The following is a 22,548-nucleotide window of genomic DNA, read 5'->3' on the forward strand; positions in this document are numbered from 1 at the left end:
ACCTTTTAAAAGCACCAAGGTATCAGCAGAAATTAGCACCTGTGACAAAACCTGCAAACATCTCCTTGTGTTCCTACCACTGTTGAAGGAAAACGAGATATTCTGTGTTTTGTGATTGGCAGCATCACCAAACAGTTTCATAGCTGCTGCCCTTCACCAATAAATAAGTTCTTTGCATATCCAGTTATTTCACTTTATCACTGCTGGAGGTCTGATTGTCTTTTGCAATTCAGCCTGCTCATACAGGTCTTATAGGATAGCAGGATAAGGGCGGCGTAAAAAAATCTGTACATACCTTGCACCACATCTGTACAAAAGGGTCTTTTTTATTATCAGCCAGAATCACTGTCTCCCTATTCCTTTCACATGGATCTTACCACAGAAATTAGGAGTGGGAGAGCCTTGTCCCATGTTTGGTGCTACCCAGCAATAAAACAAATAAAGTCATCCCAAGACAGAATAAACCTGTCCTGCCCAGAAAAGTTCCACATACCAAGGACTAGGGCAGCAGCCTCCCAGAAGGACACCAGGGAAAAGACACCTTCCTTGAAACACAGAGAGGCACAAAACAACAGAAAAGCAAAGCTAAGGCATACCTGGCTCCAGAGGGAGCTAGTCAGAGAGGGGCTTGGGACAAGAGAAAAGGAGGTGGGTGCAGAGAGCTGTGGTAGACACACAGCTGCCTTCTCTTAACACCTTGGGGCTGGAGCTAATCAGGGAGTTCATTAGAAGAGGAACAACTCCTGGTGAATTCTAAATACCAGCTCCACTTTTTATGAGGTTTCCGCTACTTTTTCAAGCAACTTTTACTTGATAAAAGAATTTTTTTTTCCTTTCTTTCCTCAAGATTTTGCCTCATAGCAATTTCTTTAAATAGTGTGAGGGATCATGTTCTGGTCAAGAGTTGTGGTGCAGCAAATTTTGTTTTTATTTTTAATAATTATATCTTGTATTTAACTAGTGGATTGTAATTTTTTTTTCTTAGTTTCTCATCAAAATTCATTAGGAACCATAAAGTATGAGTATTTCTGTGTTTCCATCTACTACAAAGACAATGTCTGGCAGAAACTGTACATAATGATTGTAGTGCTGTTTAAACCATTAACAAAATGACTTCTTTCTACTTTCAAAATAGCTCTAAGGCAACTATGAGTGCAATTAATTGGTCCCCTATGATACTGGCATGCACAGATTGATAAACTCCACAATAATTTCAGCAGGAATGACTGAATGGCTCAGAATTTCAAGTGCTTAAAATCTCTTTACATTTTCTCATAAAGAACTTTTACTTTTGAAAATCATGTTTCTTTCTCTGTTCTGTCTTCCTGCAATACAACTTTTGCACAATAACTGCTTAGTGCCAAAGATGGGTTTAATCACTGTACAAGATGCTAGAAACTTACTTCTATTTATTTTCAAATCCATCCCAAATGTGCCAATAAGACACAGAAACACAGTACATCTGGAGTACGTGTTGCAAAGACCATCCCATATCTGTGTAGATTTTCCATTTAACCCCAACTTGACAACTTTACTACAATTATTTTCAGAGGCAAGAAAGTGGGGGCAAAATCTTGGCATCATAAATATCTCTCATACTGCAGTGGCATGCTCTGGTAAGGTGCCTGCATTACTGAGGTGGATCTGGAATTTCTTTGGAGAGAAGAATTTAGAACAGATTGCACTCCATGCACATCTTGTGGGGGAGTTACAACTTCAAGTACACAAGTATTATTAAAACTCTTTCCCTCTTGGATGTGTCTCCCATTTATTCATTTGCCTTTCTGTCTTTTGCATAGTTCATCCCCTTCTATTCTCACCAGGCACCTTGTTCCTTGTGAATGCCTTATGTCTAAGGGTGTATGAGTCATTAGACTTTGAGACCCCAGATTCTCAAGAATACGAAGCTTGATAAAAATATTCACACCTCTCTTTTGTTTGTAAAGGATGCGGCTAATTTCCCCATTTAAAATAAATAAATAAGTCCACTTGAATGGGAACCCAGGAAACATAAAGCCAAGCACGCTTGAAAATAAACCATTTTGGAAAGTCCAAAGAAATTCTACGATTTCTCTGTTTTTGAGAACAAGTCAGCATATCTGCAGACCCTGAAGATCAGAGGATGGATGTAAATGTCACCCACAGTACTCTTATTGTATTAACTGCTCACTTGAAATTTCTGGAATAAGGTGGCACACCATATCAAGCTTTAATGCTGATAATGAAAACAAGGCTGCCATTTTGTATTTGGACTGATCAAGAAGGGGCCTGCATTATACATACAGCTGCTTATACCCGCTATAAAGGATAATTTTGCTGTATTAACTCCATAAATTTGATAGAGCCAGCAAGGCTTCCACTGCATAATAGCTTAATTTTTCATTCTAATAATAACTGGCTGCCAGTTGAAATGAATGGGAGCAAAAACAAACATTTCTGTTCCATGACATGATCCATGACAGATGAACAGTTTAGGAGGCCCTAGGGCAGGGTATTCCGAGCCTCTCCTCCCTTCACCCAACAGCAGTAAAAGCATTAACACCAAGAAAAAAGGCTGAACTGTAAAGGAACTCCTCGGAAAATGACCCAGCTATCCTCTACTTAATCCACAATTGGCAACACGCCTGATTTAAGACTATGCTAAGCATCCAGGATTTTCTAAAGTGCTTGCAGACGGTGTGTACAGTATAACATGTGCCTGTAAACTAAGGAGTATGAAACATCCCTCTCTCAGTCACACACAAAGGTTTAGTGGAGCTTTTTTGCTTTGAATTCTACTTACTCTATTTATGTTGAGAAAAACCCCTTCCCTTAGACTATGCAGAGAAGATTAATAACTTGATTATTACTGTTTATTATTACTATCAATTTCGTGTAATGCAAAATGAAAACACATATTCCCCTTTAAAGAAATAAAAGAGCTCACATGGTTGAAGCTTGAAAAATTTTAGTGAAAATGGGGCTGCATAGTTTAGTGCCAACAAGTTACTCAGGCTTTATGTGAGTATTGATTTATCTGGTAAATGAAAATGAATAGCCTCCATATCTACTGCATTGTTTTGCTGCCTCTGCAAGATACAGCACCTTTTTAAAGCAACCCTAAGTAGTTTTAAAAGGTGAGTTGACAATGCTATCTTTGAGTGTGAAAAATCCACTTTTAGGGCCAGATATTTGTATTGGTTTTGAACAAATGCCATCAGGGGCAGAAATGGGGTTTATGCCCAGTTATGATAGATTTTTAGAGCAGGGTATAGGTTTGTTGAAGTGAAAACATGAATAACCTCTCTCAGAAAATTGCAAAAGCAAGAATTAATGCATAAACCAAGAAAGCTTTGTCTGAGTTAGGATCAGATTCATGACAGTGGTGGTCTCCTCACTAAATGTTTAGCATTTGAGGCCTGTCAAGGGGTCTTTCCTTTGTATACTGCTGGTCTGGAAAATTTCCTAATGATTTCCAGTAAAGTGGCCATTATAGGACAATAATTATTGTAGTGTCTGAGAGGCTACCTAATTTGATAGAAATTAAAACAGCATACCATCAAACCCCTGGGAGCTAAGGAAAAGATGGTAAGAGAACTAGAAAACACCCTATGAAAGACGTACTTGAGATCAAAAACTGCACACAATGGATGAAAACAGAATGATGAAAAGCAACGTGGCCTGCTGAAATTTCCCAAACATAAGTTGTTTCAACTTTGACCAGAAAGGGCAATCCAAGGCTGCCTAAAGCTAATCTCCAGTTGTTGCTTATCATCTAGGAGCATCCCTTCTGCCAAGGGAATTCAATTCCTCATGTGACAGCCCTCTAAAGGCTTATTTTCATCTATTGTTCAAGTGTTCTATTCAAGGTTAAATAATCAAAGGTCCAGAATGAAAATAAGAGAGCAACAATGAAGATAAAAGACCATGTAAATGAAAAAAAAAAAAAAAGAAAAAAATCATCTAGGCAAATCCTTTAGAAGTTCTCCTTATCATCTAAACCTAAGAGGAAGAAGAAAAGCTAACTACAGCCTGAACATGAGTCAGTTGGCATGGATGAGCCCAGCATGGCACATGTAGACAGGTCTTGAGCTTACAAACCCTCTCCTCCTACTTAGATTCTGCTTAGTCATGTTTCCTAGGAGGAACAACCTCTTTCCTAAACAGGAACTAATGGATGGGTGTAGCTGAACAGAGCTCAAGGGTGGTGGATACTGTCAGGATACGATCAACCAGCGAGAGCACGGAAGTGAATGGAAACACCAAGTGAGAAACAAAAACAAAGATGGTCAGAAATCTGAGATTGCTGATGCTCTGGAAAACTAGGGCATGTTTCAGTCCTCTCTGGAAGCAAAAGGATTATTTCCTCCACAGAATGTTGGGAAAGCATGGAGATAGTTAATGTGATAAAAGCTTGGGCCCTGGATTTCCATGGCGAGAGTGCAAAATGTCTTCTTGATGGGAAATGCAAAACAAAGAGTATTTTATATGAAGGCCTTCTCTTGCCATGGTTACAAACACTCAGTGGTTGAGTGGTTTACCATTAAAAGTTGGGTCACTTTAGAGCACACCTTGAAGGAGCTGAGTAAGGCAACAGAAGCAAAATGTGGCTTCTCAAAGAAAAACCATCTTTCACATCTTGCCAGCTGTCATTATTAAATATATGGTTAGAAGAAGCTTACCCCAGCTCAGTGCCATGAAGTTAAAATGCCCACAAGTGCTAAGTCACTTTTAGTAGTCAGTCTGTTCATCCTGTGCTATGGGACTCTGTGTAAAGGTCGAATGTCTTTCTAGTAAAGGCTGATGTGAGGTGTTTATGCCAACAAACAGCCACAGCAAAAACTGCTATGGAAACATGAATATAACATGGCATGATTTTTACTGTTGAAGTCAGGTATTAACTTAATGAATTCCTGACCCACAGTGAAACTCCCTGAATGTGAAGAAAATACGTGGCAGAGAACCAGGAGGAAATCCCACCTTTCTTCTGCTACTGGACTTTTGAGTACAATATGCCAGTTCCTCTTTTTTTTTTTTTCTTGTAACTAGAATCAGAGACCACTGCTGACCATGTCAAATTTGGATTAATACAGAACCACAAAAACAAAATCCTACTCAAAGGGTGATTTAATGTTTAAAGAAAATGGATGCATTCAAACATCTCTCTCTAACAAAATTTTTCTTTGATTCCTCTAAAATGGACAAACATGCTTGTTTTTGCATGAAGAGTCAAGTAAAAATTACTGGCCTCTTCACAAAGTCAGTCTTTGGGTAGTTTTGTTTGAGGTTTTTTTTCTGGTTTTGGGGTATTTTTTTATCCCCATCTACCTACACAATTTATTGAAGGCTTTAGCCTGTTATCTGTTCAAAAAAAAAAAAAACAAAAAAAACCCAAAAAAACCTAGGATAATAAAATCACACATTCCCACTGGATATATTATGGAGAACCAGGGCAACTTATTAATGGAGAAATTCCACTAACCTTGGAATGGTCATCAAGTCATTTTCTTACAAAATGGAAGTATTTTCTTATTTTAATTTTATTCATATTGTGCATGAATGCTGAAGCAATATTCACATGCTGCCAGGCAGTTCCATAGGCCAGCTTTTTTCTTTCTGCATACATACCAGTGTCAAGTAGCAAATGTTGTGAAGCCAAATTGCACACTGCCTACATTTGTACACGTGTGTTCATGTGTGTGTGGTTTTTCCCAAGTCAGTCAGTCCTCCTGTTGTTGGTCTCTCTGCAAGAGGAAAACAAAACATGCACAGCTGTGCAAATCTCTTTGAAAACCATAGTTGTAATAAATAAAGCATGGTCACAGGGCTTTTTCCAGATCCTACCAACTTTGGCAATCCTTCATATCCCTAGCACACTAATTCTAAAAAAGCTGACTCCTTGATGGTGTTGGTCATTCCTTCACTGCTTTATCATCCTACTCCTAACCACACAATGGCAGTGAATGGGGGTGTTCTCTTGGTTCCTTTTAGGAACCTCATTACCCCTCCTTTCTCTCTTTCTTGAATTAAAAAATGTTTCAATTAGTTCAATATGTCTCATACCTCTTCAGCACACTACTGTCCATCTGACTCACTTCCAAATTGAAGTGCATATATAAAAAAAATTAAATCAGTTCAATGATTTTAAATCACTCTTCAATGTGCAAAGTAATTTAAAGTTAGTGGAGTGCTTCCAATTTTTATTAGTCCTTGAATTTGGAAATGATCGAGGCTGTTCTGGGCATGTGCAATACACTGTGACTTAAAATTATTATGTCCATACTTACTTAAAAAAAAAAATACCAAAAAACTCAGATTTTACTTAACAGAAAAAAACAGTGAGTACCATGGTCCCACTTTAAAAAACAGAATGCATCATTGCAGAAGACATCAATCTTGAAAAACTCTTGCAATTTTTAAGGAAACTGAGAAACACCATAAAATGCTTGAACTGTTCTATATGCAGCATGGACTCCCATTTTAATTGCTACAGCACTTTTGCATTTAATTACTTTCAATGTATCTAATTGCTCTAAATTTAGCAGTTTCCCCAAAATCAATATAAGGACAGAATCAAAAAGGGCTGACTTTCTCCTTAAATCTTTTGAATGCTTAGTGAGGTGATTAATCTTTATGCACAAGACTAGCTCTTATTGAACTTAATATGCCTCCTCACCTGTTTGAGTAGGCTCAGTAAATGAATGCTACTCCCTTACCCACATGAGTAGATTTACTGGAGTTCTAGAGAAGATAAAAGGACTGCTTACAGGCAAAAGTATTAATAATGCCAGTGATGTAATACTTGAAAGATCTAACTGGACTACTGCTTCTCAACAGTCCATTCTAATATAGCTCTTTGACTCTGTTTTTTGGAGATATAACAGTTGAAGTATTCCTTTAAGCTGAAGGTCTTCTTATTCTCCACCACCATAATTACAGAATGAGGAATACATTTTAAAAAGCCCACAATAAGTCTTTATGACCCCTTTATATCAAATAAATTTATTTGGCTGCTGTGAAGGCAGCCTCTTAAGACTGGGTATTTTTATACATCTGGGGAAACCTTCTGGGTTCCTCATCTAAGAAGCTTCCCAGAAGCTAAATCATGGACATGTGAAGTAAGACTTCAACCTCCAACCCCTTTTCCATAATGTTCACAAATAACCTCACAGGCCTTCATACATTCCTCATAAATATTATGGAGCATAACATGGAGCCCAAGTCTGTGGGGAAGAGGATTGGCTCTGTGGGGAAGGGGTGTTCGATTCCAAACAGGCCTATTTGCTACAAAACTGAAGTGCAGAGAGATGAAGAGGTTTAAGGTCAATTACCTGAAACCAGGTGCTGAGCAGATGGGAAAACTGATGCATCTGAAATGCACTCTCTTCGTGCACATCTCACCTGACTCTCAGTGTCTCTATGGCAGCTGCTGCAGAGTACACAAAAAACCAAGGAGCCACTGGATTTGGTGTCTTGGTCTCCTGTGTTGCCCCATTCCCCCACTGGCACGACAGAGTGAGGAGAAACTACTCCTCAACTTCTCTGTTTCTCTCACTGTAACACACTTTGAAAAAAACATTGAAGGAGCTGGACTTCAGCCTTGCAAAGCATCTCTTGGCTGTGCCCGAGTGCATGTTGAAATTCACTTGCCAGTAGCTGCAGGCATGCAGCTATGGGAGGGAAAAAAAGGCCACACCATGACCTTATTTCTCATTGGGCTCCTGGGATCCTTCTCTCCCAACTAAACATCTGCCTAAGAGCTGGCCAGAAGGTAGCTCAGAAGCTGCTTTTAAGAGTAAACAACTCACTGTCAAAGCTCTTAGCATCAGCACTCTGTGGAGGAAACAGAGGATTTACTGTGTCATATGAGTTTAATATTTGATACATCCATCCACATATACCTGACTATATCCTGCCCTTGTAATGGGGATGGACTCAATGATCTAATAGATCTTTTCCATTTCTAGCTTCTATTATCCTATTATTAAAAGTAATGAGCCTCTAATCTAACAACTGAAATAATCAATAAGAAAGTGAGTTTGTTTTTTTCAAAATTACTTTAATTTTAAAAATACAGCATGTCCATTCCCTGCTTCCTGCTTTTGACTGTGATAATAAAACTTTCCCAATGGCTAATATAGTTTAGCTAAACAAATTAGCCAACTGCCCCATTTAGCGGGAAGAGAAAGTTTCCATTAGACATTCAGATGTTCTTTGCCTGGTCAGCTAACAATTTTTGCAAACCAGACACCAGAAGACAGATGATTTTAAACTCCCTATAAGGCTGGAATACAGTGCTTTTACTATAAACTCATAAATAGTGCTTTGAAAATTTGATGGAAAATAAGCTTGTCTGTGCCTTGGTCCAGACACTGGAATGATTTTCAAAGTACATAAGCTCAAATGTTAGTTCTACCTTATACTTTTGGTTTCATTTTGGACAAATCACTTCAGCTGTCTCCCAGGAAGCAAGGCTAAAAAACCTCCCTTCATGCTGCTCACTTTATTACACTGAAGTAGATTGTAAGCTCTTTCAAGAAACTCTAGCCAAAATTCCTACAGGTTTTTACAGTGCCAAGCCCAGCAGTTTCATAACATTAGTAGGGATTGTTAGGAATATTACAGTATTAAAAGAAATAAAATTTGATATAGTAGTATGATATACTGCATATTCTTAATAATATAATTAAACTAATTACCAAGTGCCACAGAAAATATACCAGCCTGAAAAAATAATTTTAAATTAGATGCCTTGACTCTATAGTAGCAAGGTGTTTGGTGTGAAAAGAGCAGATCAAAGGATTATTGCAGCTGGTGCTGAAGGCCCTACATCTATAGAACAGGCACTTTTCAGGGGTTACTTGATCCAGATTTTATCTGATTCCTTGGACAAAATATCCCTACCACGTATGTAGAAGACCAGCCATTATTTTGGGCACTGGTACATGGCTGGGAAGTACCTGAAGCTCAATTTCATGTTCATTTTCCTTCAGAAGGAATCTAGTTTTCCCCCACATCACCAAAATCTCCATGAACTGAATCAATGTGATGGAAGTGTAGAAAACCAGATCATTTACTTCTGCTCTAGTCCAAACTCCAATTCAAAGACAGCTTCTGAAGGGAAAGTAAGTGATCAATCTGATGCTGTAACAGCTCTTTATGCTCTTGCTACCATGCTCACAATAATTCTCTGAGCTTCAAAGAGTTATTGCTTGACATGCCACATTGAGTGATAGTCACTGAAAAGTCCTCTGATGAGGGAAGACAAAAAGGAAAACATAAGAAATACCTTCTAGAGCAAGACACTAAATGTTTCAGTCACTGCCTCCAGATTCATTGGTCTCCTCCTCCCAAATTATCAATACTAATTGATAGTATCAATATAGGCCTTCTCTGAACAGTGGATGATGGTCACAGTAGCAGTATTGACTTTCCCAAAACATTCAGTCCAGCTGATTTTAGTGCACTTTACTGTTATTTCATCATAATGTCACAACTTCAGACAATTGCAAATTAATCCTCCTACTTTCAAAAAATAATCTTCCCAGTAATATCTCACTGTTCTCAGTACAGTGTTCTGTACATGCATATCTTTTTTTTTAGATGCTGGAAGAACAGAGAATTCCTCTGCCTATGACATTTTGCTTAATGCTGAGATTTGGATTTCCTCTCCACCAAATGTAACTACAACACAATGGCTGCAAGAAGAACAGATCTGAGCATGACATAAAGGCAAGTCAAACTAAAGTAATACTACTCAGAAGATCCCTTAAGAAACCAGCAAATCAGCAGTCCCTCTGGCATGACAGTCAATGTCCCAGAAAGTCTTAGAGCCTGTGTGAGGCCTTCACTAACCACAGCCAGCTAGGAAACAGAGGATAGACAGCACATGCAAATTACATTAATCTTGCTGGAATTTTTTGTTAAGGATTTGAGGAAATTATTAATCCATGCCCCCATTTACAGACAGTGAAATTGAAAGTCTTTTATTGATACATATAAAAACTTTCTAGTTTTCTATGGCATTTCACTGTTTAGGAAAAGTATAACAGCTTGCAGAACTTTTTTTCTCACCTAGATTATTCCGGAAAATAAGTCTATTTCTAAACAACTGGAAACATCTAATTTCTAAACGACTGTAAACAAAATGCCTTGCTGAAAAAATTAGGGAAGAGACACAACTTCACTCTACTGTTTTTACAGTCAGAGACGATTTAGCTGCTCAGCCTTGCTCCTTCCATAAATGTATGACTTATAGCTTTACTGGAGAAAGACCTAAAATGAAGCAAAGACCCAGTGGTCTTTTGCTTCAACAAGTGGAACCTTTGCTTCAAACAATGAAGAAAGATGTGATGGTTTGTTTCTTGACTCATTGCTTTGCAAACCCAAAAAGAAATGTTAAAATGTTGAGAGCTGCAGAATTTCCAGGAATACTCTTAATTAAGACATAGAGTACCAAGAAGGGTTAATATTGTTTGAAAGTAAAAGCTCTCATTCTAATAACAGGACCTCTCTCTGTGCACTGCTGGGTCAGCATGGTAATTAAGAAAATTGCCTTTAGTGCAGTTGTTTGGTAATGCTATTATCATCTTTTTTCATCTTTTAACAAGAGTAAACTACTTGAAGATGTCCCCATTTACTCTTCTTGCTTCTAGTAACCCATGAACCCATCAAGTCCATACTATGCTAGCATTTAATGGCCTAAATGAGTTAACTTTATCATCTGGTTCACCCTGAAGTCTTTTACATATTTTTCTTGACCTTTAACCTTCTGACTATTATTTTGACAGCTATCATTAATGCTGTGTCCTGGGCAACCACACATTGACTAAGATGGATGGCAGAATGACTGAGGAGTTGAAAGTAACACACACCTACTTTCATCTTCCTCTTGATTAAATCGAAACCATACAAAGCCAAGCCGTACGATGGGTCCCATGGAAGCAGTAGAGAATATGAGCCACAGGTTTAGTGAGTAAAGCTGAACAGAGAGAGCAGCAGAGGCAGAAAAGTGGCCTTATTGTAAAACAAATAAGCTAGACAAATTGGACTCCTAGAACTCAATAAATCTTTCAAGTTATAACTATTCATCTATGAACTTAGATGAATCAATAGGTGGTTAGAATGAAAATACTTCATACAAGTCTGTTAAAACATAGATTTGGCAGTAAATTTTACTCAAAACCCCCCACAGTCCACAACACAAAAAACCCCTATGCTTATGTGGAAAGGACACAGTTAATTGGACAGAAAGTTTGATACAATTTACTACTTTTTTAATAAGCTACCCCACTTCAAAGGCAAGCATGGCCCCTTCTGATCAGTTGCATGGAACACCACGGACCATGGTCCTGCACAATTGTAAGGTCACAACAAATCATGCACCTTGAACAATTAAACTATTCCCCTTGGAAAAGCTGGATGATTTCATTTAAGAAAATGGAATCTAGGTAAAAGGGGCAGAAGGAACTCCAAATAGTTCCATGTCCTTAAAATGAGATTAAAAAATGGAAGGAGATGTTAGTGTCAGATAAGATCGTATGCAAAGAGTCATTCTAACTGCATTTCAGACAGTTGGTGTAATCAGGCAGTAGGTTAATGGAAAGGAAGCAACTATATTGCCAAGGAACAGAAAAAAAAGGGTGATTTAAGAGTCCACTAAAGTATTATCCAGAGACTGGTTTCAAAAAACCCAAGCTAAACTATCAGGAAAAAGCTAGGAATAACATGAGAAGGAAAGGCAACCAGAACAATGTCACAAAGAAAATTCTCAGCCTCTTTGTCTTGTTAAATGAATGACCCTTACTGATCGAAAACTGAAATACTACAGCTCACTGATGGACCTGACACTTGACCCCTCTTACTAATTAGGGATGGAATCTGGAAACTACAGCACTTATTTGCTTTCAGCAGCATTCTTTAGGGCCATAACAATTTTTGTGATTGCTTTATGAGCAGAATTTTTACTATGCAGGGACCAGATGAAAATACAGCTAACAAAATGACTACAGGCAGCTCTTGGGTAGAGGAAAGCTAAACTTCAGATGACCTTGGTCTCACTCTGGTTTGCACATGCCTGGTGTTTTCAAAACAGATGTTCTTCAAAAGCATGTTCCCTGGGAAGAGTTTCAGATCTGATCCTCAAAAGTTGTGCATTCTCCACAAAGCCCTAAACAGGCCCAAAAAAGGGGAACGTGTAGGATCAGCCCTTGAATATTGGAGACAAACTGTTAATGTTGAACCAATTCTCTGATTCGGGGTTCAAGACCACCAAGCTGCCATATCTGGATCTCTGTACCCTTAATAAAACTCTCCTTTTATAGAATTAGAAAATGGCCCACTACACATTTATGTTTTATGCCTGGTATTTTTAGTTGCAAATATTTCCAATTAAAACAATGCTTCTGGGGGTGTGAGTGCAATTCAAGGCACCAAATCAGCTTTCACATTACAATAAAGCAATAATAATAAAACATTTCCAGAACAAATACTAACCCATGCACACAGCCTCACACTGGCAAAAGCCTTTTAGAAGACCATAATGATGCATTAATTAGTGCTGAATGATGATATTACTAATATACAATGGCTTACTAGCTGAGAAACTCACATTAACAAAGCACGTGTACTCCGTGCTTCCTTCACACATCACACAGCACAGTCAAACTCACAATCATTTGCATTATTTCTCTCTTCATCTCAGGTAAGCCAGCAGGTTAAAAGATGTTCAAAACAAGAAGCCTCATACTGCACATTTTTACCCACGCAAATACAAACTTTCTTATATGTAACTTCATGTGCAATACAATAAAACAGCTTGTGAGGTTGGTAACTTACAGTAGTTTTAAGGAATAATTGATTTCAGGAAGATGGATGTAAATTAAGACCATTCTCCAGTTCTAGAATCCCACCAAACCTTAAAAACTTCCCTTTAAAACAAGTTTTGCTCTATCAAACTCGGGTGAGATCACAGCAACTCTACTTCAGTGCCTCAAAACACAGCCCATGCACTGCACCATCCAGGTGTCAAACAGGTGTGCATGGGACCATTTTATTGCAGGGTTCAATGATCAGAAAAATCTAAAAGGGAAATGGGGACGTGTTGCCCCAGGAATTATGTATAGCTTTTCTCATGACAGAAGTGTGATATATGGACTACATTCAAAGAAAATGAAAAAAAAAAATATATTTAACAATAGTCCTGCATTCAAAAATAAATCAGTCCAGCTACAAAGGCTGGTTGATTTTTTACTGGTGACAAACAGCCTTTTCCTAAAGCACATTTACAAAAGCCAAACACAGACAAAAAATATGGTGGTGTGTTTTTGTATATTGCTGTGGATTAAATTAGGGAATTACTAATTACTTACAATATATTCAAGTTACATTGTACGATAACAAAAAAAAATAGGTTGTTCCCTTTTTCCCCCTCAGTTCTTTCCTGGAAATTTCTTTCCTTTGTTTACCTCTGTCTAATAATAATGCAGGTTTATATAAAAAAAGTGAGAACTTTAGGAAGTCCAGAAGATGAAGTCATCCATCTCAGCTAGAAACTCTGATAATTCTTCTAATACTATTCATGATATTGAATAACTGTAAAAGCTTTATTGCAGCTTGCACATCATCACAAAAGAGTGAAGACCTAATGCAGTCAGGTTTCAGGAGAAGTTGCTTCGTGCATTAATCAATGTGCTGCTCTATCCTTATCTATGATTCTTCATTAAAATCACTGTCTTATCTGATAAGCAACTGTTGTTTGCTAAAAGATAATGGTTTTTACAGCCACCATATCTTTATGTGCCTGTGCTGTCCAAATTAAGTCCTACTTCATTGCATAGAATTTTCTTTCTAATTTTACAGTGTCTTGGTAAAAATGAAACAGCAAGACCATCCTTGAAGCAGCAACTCCCTGATTATCAGAGGTGGCAAACCAGGCAGGAAAATGGGATATTCCAAGGTCTTCTGCATGTGTAGCACCTGACTGGCAATGCAGTAATAAGGCAAGACCAGTAATGCCAACACATGATGGTGAGCAGTATTTTTATTAAAAATTCAGCCCCAGCTGTAGGAATGGGCTAATTCATACCATTACATGAAAAATTCCCAGGAAATATAAACAAACCACAGGTTTGAGCTGATGGTTAATAAAGCAACAACAATAAAGTCACATGCTATGACCTGGTGGGTCTATTTTTGGGGTGCATTTTTGCCCTGGGTGATGAGCATACTGACTGCTGGTTACACTGATCTGATTTGCACTCAAACTTTATTGCACCTCTTTCTTTCATGTCTCCATCTCCTTTGGATGAAGCTTTCCTGAGCCAGCCTCAAAAAGGCTCACTGCTTTCCCCAGGTCCCCAGCAAGTGCTCTACAGACAATTGATATTTTGACTGCAGATCAGAGCTGAATAATTTCAGAAATAAATTACTGTGGGACAAGTACATATTTATACCTTATTTCTTCAAAGTGTTTCAGTTGCACAACCCAAGCATGAGAAGAAACATTCCTGAAAATAATCTCCTTTTCTTCCCACCTATTAAATAGAAGAATTTCAAATATCAATGTTTGTACTCACTCAGATTTCATTGATGGTAAAATGAATGGATTTTTCAGTAGCCATGTAAGAATATTTTACCTAAAGCAGGTTATTATTAAATTTAATCTAAGCAGGTATGTGAATTAACTTACCTTACATCGTAAGGGTGTTTCCCTAGTAATTTACATACTGATAAGTGAGAGGTTCAGCTCAGTGCTAATTAAGTCAAAACTGTCACTAGCTCACCCACCCCCCTGAGCATTGGACACCTGCAGCCTGTCTGTAGGGCTGCACCAGCACTCACTCACCTGACAAACCAAAACCAACCAAAACCAACCAAAACCAACCAAAACCAATCAAATTGCTTGTTTTACTTCTTGCTCCACATACATCAAACTCAACAAATCTTGGCCAGTTGGAAATACCAAATGGCCTGGCTTGCACTGAATTTGCCCTGAATTTGGGCATAATGTGGTTGTGGATATTTTGCTTGGAAACAGTGGGCCATTATATCTAATAAGAGAAACTAATAGAATTGGTGTGGATACTTGTGCAGTATCATTGCACATAATATTCAGTCATTGTGGTTTGGGAAAAGAGGAAAGAATTTAGTTAAAATTTGTAAAACTTAGATAACTCTTTAAATGTGTTCAAAGTGGAAAGATACTAATGTATGACTTTTTAAAAAATCTAGACTAACAGTAAATCCTATTGCAGAAACACCTGCACTTCCCAACCAAATAATGCTCAAACAAAAAAGCCAGCTATAATCAACATATGCCAAATAGAAACTCTCTTAATTTATTAATGTAATTAATTCACTCCCTGTATTTATTAAACTAATTGCATTGGTTTCTCAAGGGGAATTACATTCCCTACGTTTCTCCTTAACACGTATCCTAGGCAGAATCTTCAATATTTTATTGCTATAATTGAAAAAATATTTTTGGTATATTCCTGCTCAATAATAAACTGTCATCATAAACAAGGTGCTGTGATTTTAAATCATAAAAACACAGCAGGTGAACAGAAAGGGGATGTGATAACTCTGACAATAAAATTTGCACTGCTGCCCCAAAAGTCCAGAGTAATGGCAGCTCTTGCCAGACTTTACAAGAAAATTTCAAACTGGATCAGGACATCATGAAATGTTTTATAGGAAAAGGGAGTAAAATGCCTAATGTAGGCAAGACTTTAACAAAACATTCTGCAAATAAAGGAGGCCTCAAACACAACTGTGATTCAGTAAATAAAACATCAATGTCAGTGACACAGTAACAGAACAAATTGAGCACACAGTTTGCTCTAAACAGCAAGACATGCACTGTAGTGGAGAGAGAGTGAAAGACAGAGTGGAAAATGCATAACATTTTTTGGTATGGGATTTCTAAAATTATTTGATTCAACTGTCTGTTAAAAAGCAGCTAAATGCACCACTTATAGTCATCACAGTGTTATGGATATGATTTTATCTGTACTTCCACTGTAAATGTGAAGTGATTCACAGTAAATCAGAGGACATAACATAAGATTTCTGGTGAATGTTCAGCCTTGTGTCAATCTGCTACACATGAGTAAATTTCACATTCCAAGAACCTATGATTTCAGTTATCCTTCGTTTTAAATGGGCAAGGTTTTAACAGCTTTCATGTAAAAAGTGCAAGAATACAAAGTTGGCTGAAAACTTAAAAAGGCCAGCATTGGTATAAACTTGCATCAAATTATACCTGGAGAGACATCAGGGTATGCTGAAGGCAAAAGGCACCTTTTAAAATCTCTCACAGAAGGGATACAGTGAGCTAAACCCTTTGCGGCAGAGAGAAAAATAATATCCCCAGCACTGCAACCAATAGGAATGAGAAAAGAAGGAAGTTTGGGACCTTCGGTGCAGAAAAAGAAATGTCTGTTCCTGTACCTTTCTGGGTGAAGCTCTAGCAATGTAATCCCTTAATACTCAAACATTTTTTCCTAGGTCTGAACAACAAGGTAGGCTCCCTTCAGCTGTGGGACTGAGGAATGTTCAAACCCCAAATTTCCTATGTGGCTGTAGTTTGATTCCTCCAGAAACAATGACTGATGTCACAGCAAAAGATGAGGATGGATACAGGAAAAAATGTAAGCAGATGGCTGCTAAGCTAAACTAAGATGCAAACAGGGCAAAATTAAACAAGGAAGGTAGAGGGTGAAGAAGAGTCCTAACAAGGAATGTATTACAACAGGGGAATTGCAGGCTAGACAGATGATGATATTCTCCTTGACTGCTTCATTTAAAACTGGACAAAAAACCGTGAAAGGTACCAGGAGGGACAGACAGGAGGACCTATTCTGCTGTTACAGACTTTCAGAATACCTGTCTGAATTCAGGTGAACCAGGTCATGAAAAGAGTTACATTGATTCTCTTTTCAGAGGAATATAGTGCTCTGCAGGTAATATTTCATGTATTGAATATTAAAGTATTTTAAAATATATTTGTATCAGTTTGTTCCCCAAATACAACTTCTCTTACACAAACAGTGACGAAATAAATAAATAAAATAAATAAATAAAAATGTAGCTTAAAAGCTAATAATGTACTGTCATTCTTTGGACAGCAGTCTCCTGCTAGGCATTCACTTCTAGTGGGACCTCTGTCTGAAGCCAACACCTTGTGCACATTCCCTGTGTCAGGCACACAACCTTTGAAAATAAAGTGCCAAGAGTTGCACATTGTAAGTCGTGAATTATAATAATTTTTCTTACAGGCCTAAAGGCTCCAAATAACATTGCACACACAAATATCTAAAATATAGGCAGTTGTCAGCAATTACCAGCACAAAAGATAATTTTGAATATCCCCAAGTACACCAAGAAGCTGAGCTTATAATTAGAGCATTTCTGATTTATCAGACCTCCACCACAGCTGACCCCCTTCATTGTAGAAATCATTGCACCCCCACAATTCCCCCACACAATGCACAAGTGGCCTGGCTTGTCCAATGCTGATCAGCATTGGTAGCACCTCCTTCCAGACAATGCATTTTATCCTGGTGAATCCATTTTATCCTGGTGCAAAGGTGTGAAGAATCACATAGGTATTTTTTTCCCCATTGCTGAAAGAATTGAGCAGATTCTGAGGAGCTTCTCTCTGCTCTTTGCTCTCAGCATTAACCATACAAACATGTATGGTTGGAACATCATCTGTGGAAGAAATATGAGATAAACTAGGAGGAACATTAATCTTGCACTGTGCTGGAGGCATCCCTTTCAATTACTCTTCTTTTTCATCTCCTTCCTTGTCATCCACATTTTCCTTGGTAACAAAACCTCTTCCAGCTGGAAATCCTTCTCTGGTCACAATGTCTCCTTATGAAAAAAGGAAAGAGAGAAAAGAGCTGCTGCTCTGAGTGTTTTGTACAGGGAGATGGAGGACTGCTTTCCTCTTCTTGACTAATGCTGATGTAAGACAGAGAGGAAATACCTGGAAAAATATTGCTATGGTCAGTAACAAAAAAGCCCTATCATTTTGCTGATGGATGCTTCCTCCATAAGGTGCCTTCTGGCACTTTTAGGTGTTTGGAACAACTAGCTGACTGCACTTGCCTCTCTTATTTTTGGTAGTGTTTTGACAAACCTTAATTTTTCTTTTATGTTGGTTATTTTTCTTCTCTGCCTGTCACTTGGGAACTGTTGGTATTTCAGTTTATGCATCAGCTGTTTCTTGGTGGCCCAAGGTGGGATCACCAGGCTCCACATGTACTGCTCTTTTCTCTACTTCATCATGCTTTATCAGCATCTTCTCCACCTGTTGGTCACCAACAACCTCCAGTCTCTTTTTGCCAGGAGACTCAGATTATTGCTTCTACCCCTCCCTAGAGTAAATAATAAGAGATCCCTTCCCCCAGCCTTGCTTCTCATTCCTCCTCTTCCATCCTGATGCCCTCAGAGTCCCTCCTGTCAAGCCAGCAGACATTCTGGACAAAGGAAAAGCTTGGAAACCTCCTCTGGATGCTATTGCTGAGGTGACTGTGAGCCAAAGAAAGGGTCCACACTCATCCCTAAGGGTGAAAAACAGCTTTTCTCACAGCAGCAGGGGATTAACAGTAAAGTGCTTTAAACAGGGCTTTCTACACTGTAGTACATGGAATTAACACAAACGAACATGGCTGACCAGTATTTTACATGCTAGATGCATAATCCCCCCCTTACATTTTTCTGTATGGAGCCTTTGAACAAACAGGATAAAAAAATTGCACTGTCAGAAATTTGGAGCTAGAATAGGCAAGCCATTCTGAAAGATGAGTTCATGGGATTTTCTGACATCATTCTTCAGCTTCTGCTGAATAAAAACATTCTTGTGTGAAAAAAATAATGTAAATAACTCCACATGCAAAACCTGTTTATTAAATTAAATTTTCTGGCATTTCATTGTGCGCTACAAATGCTCAGATACAACGCTGAAGCTCAAATGCTTCTGTAATTGGGATGAGAAGACATTGAAGACACAGGCACATGAAAAGCTAACGTTCTGAAAAGTCACCAACTGAAGTGGAACTGTATCAGTCACTAATTCTGTTTCCACATACACATGTAGTGTATGTGAGGAAAGCAAACTGTTTGCTTTGCACACTGGAAGTGAGTCTCTTGAAGACTGCACAAAACCTCATTCACATTTAAGACCAGAAAACCACCACAAAGGGTATTCCCCATCTTTTGGAGTGACCACAGCTTCAGTTAGCTCCATTTGGATTTGTAAGGAACTCTGAAAAGTCAGACAAAGAGTCTTGATTTTGTGAAAAATATTTATTTCTCCACAAGTAAATATGTTGGCAAAGATTTCCAGTCTTTTCTACAAATACATCTTTTCTGTTTATTTCAACCAAAATTAGTATATTATTTTATATATCTCATAGGTGAGTAAAACAATCAGTACAAAGTGAGTAACTGCCTTGTTAAGGTCAGGCATGAGTCAGCATGCCTGAAAATGGATATCTTTTTCTCCAACCACTAGACCTTTTTTTCATTATTTACCCTCTCCATGTTCTCCTTCTTACAACTCCATGTTTCAAAAGAAAACTGGAAAGGGAGCTGAAAGATACGGAACTCCAAAGGAAAGTAATTTGTTTTAAAAAACATTCCTGAAAAGGCTGCCCAAATGTTCCCATGCTTTATTAAGATGTCAGAATATATCGCATCAATTTCCAATCTCCTAAACCTAGATAAAGAACAACAAAATAATGAAGAAAGTAAAAATAAGTGGCTGGCAACAAAACTGCTGAACTGACAGCCTGGTAAGTCATCTTAATCAAGTATTATCATGGCAACAGAGTAGATCTCTGATTTCTGACTCATGTCACAAATTGCATTGTGACAGTTCTGTTGAGAACTCCTTTTTCCACTGACAGGCTCTTGTTTTCACATCTGGAAGAAAGGGGTGACCAGAAGTTCAAAATTCAGTGGTCTAAAAGTGCATGACTGAAAATACTTAAAGAGCAGCAGTGAAGAATGTTGGGATTTAAACGCCAGGCTCCTGGAGCCTTGGTGATTCCCCAGCTCTCAGTGCCTCTTCTTAACCTTGCCCACTGCATGCTTCTGTGCTGCTCTTTCAGCTGCTACACCCTATTGCCTTGGATTTAGATCTGAGGCACAGACAGATAAAAATATCAAGATCTTGGAAGACAGTGAGAAAAAGAATCCTCCCGAGATCCCATGATCTTACCTAGCAGAATGGTCCATGTGCATTTTGTTGCCACATTACCAATAGGCATAAAAAGCTATGTCCTGCACTTCTTACATTTCCTAATCCATTACCATTCAGCAAAATACTGAGGAATGCAGAGGGAAAAGAGGGAGTTTCCACAAGTTTATACATCATGATTCCTCCCACCTCCAGGCTCTTCATTTATTCATGATAGGTGATGCAAAGAACTTCTGAGTGGTCCCTCTCTCAGTTTGCTGTAGAGACATCCTACAATGACTACATTCAAAAGTGCAGGGCAACATTTAAGTAAAAAAAAAAAAAAACCCTTGGACTTAACTCTTGCTTGGAGTTCTAACTTCACTGTAAAGTGAAATACTGCCTAAATACTTAAGGATTACAGTATATTTACTCTACTACACCTCAATTATCTGCAGCTTCATTGACTACTGTTTCAGCACTTGTATACTGGTATGTAATATGCTGTCTGTCTGTAAACAAAAGACAAATTTAGGTAGATAAATTATTCTTTGACCTTTTTTCTTTAAATGGCATACTGTTGAGATATCACTGTAAACACACCAATTTCAGTGGTACAGAAAAAGAGTCATAAATGCACAGTGATATCCAGCACAACATAACAAAAAGGAAGAACTCACATTATTTTTCCCACAGCCTGTGGGCATGCACCCACATATTCTCTGTGCTCCACTGTGAATAAGCTCCCTCCTGTGTAACTTCCAAAGAAGAAAATCTCTCCTGATTTGCTGCACACATTAAACAAGGCAACATGTATTTTGTGGGTTGTACAATACATATGTTTTTTTTCCTTTTTTATATATAATGCATTCTACACAGCAGTGGTGATCTATGCAAAGGGATGTTCTAGCTTGCCTTAAAATTATGTTGTCACTTTCCATGTAACATTTAAACAAACAAAAAGATACTGCTCCTTGAACAAGGTCAGAGAGGTCTTCAGATGGTCTATTTCCTCAGCTTGCCTCTGACTCTACATTGCTTTACAAATCAGATGCTAGATATATTTTGATTATTTTGTACTTTAATGGATCATGTACAAAGAGTCCACCCTTCACATCACAGTCATTAATTTTTTTCTGGAGTCTGATGGGAAAAGCAGGTAGAAGAGAGAGAGTGTGTGTGTGTGCATGCACACACCAGTGTATACATGTGTGCTGATTGAAAAGTGATGGATTATTTTCATGTGGTAAGAAACACAATGTTTTCTTTAGCACAGCAGGATATTCTGTTTGCAAGGTCTAACAGTGAAATATTATGCATATCTGGAGCTGGCCCACTGCCAAAAACCTAACAGCAGAAATCAGAAGAGATTTTGAATCTGAATCTTAAAAAACCAGTACAGCCCTACAAAGCAACTAATGAGACATTCAAAACAGAAAAGCACTTGTACTGAAGCATGATTGCTGTCATATATGTCATCATTTACAAAACAGTAAATAATTATTCATCTAAATGTTACCTTGAACTTCAATTTTAAATATAAATATATTTTCAATGACTTCTACATCTGTGCTGATACAGGTTTATTTATTATGACCCGAAGTAAATTAAGTGATAGATTTCCCAAGCTCAAAGAAGCAATCCCTTAAGAAGCAGACACAATTTAAAAAAGAAACAAAAAAAACCCCTGCATAACCTCAAAACACCAAATGCATGACAACTGTAGCACACCAAACTAGAATATACTAACCCAGAAAAACACCAAAGTATTTTCATTCAACTCTTGGGAGAGAGGATGGGGCTGTGCATAACATTCAACAAAAGGGAGGTGGGCTGGGGTCGAACCAGACACTGCCGGAGCCAGGTGGAGTTTTGCCATCCACCTCACTGGTGGACAAGCCAAGCACTGCCCTTTCAAAATCAGGCTTTGAGGCCTTTTTTTAGTGCTAAGGTCCAATTAAATAGGATGGGAGAAATACCAGAGTACAATCAACACTCCGACCCTTACATACGGAATTCCTATGGAAAGGCAAAAAGAAGATCGCATGAGGATGGTGGACTGGGTTCCCACAGCACACACAGTGGTGGCTGCTTGCATTGTAAACTTGCAAAAATCCATTCAATTCCAGGCCATGTAACTTTCAGCATGGGATCTGTAAAAACAGCTCTTCCCTTTGTAAGCCTTCTTACATCAGTGTGCACTCACTCCTTGATTAATTTATTGTACTTGACTAATTACTAGATAACACTGGACAGTGTGGGTAGAGGAACATATATATATATATATAACTATATATATATATATATAACTATATATATATATATATATATGTGCATTTGTATGTGACCAAGTGAAGATGTTATTTACCATTAGCAAG

Source organism: Vidua macroura, chromosome 3 (assembly GCF_024509145.1).
Source record: "Vidua macroura isolate BioBank_ID:100142 chromosome 3, ASM2450914v1, whole genome shotgun sequence".
Lineage (NCBI taxonomy): Eukaryota > Metazoa > Chordata > Aves > Passeriformes > Viduidae > Vidua > Vidua macroura.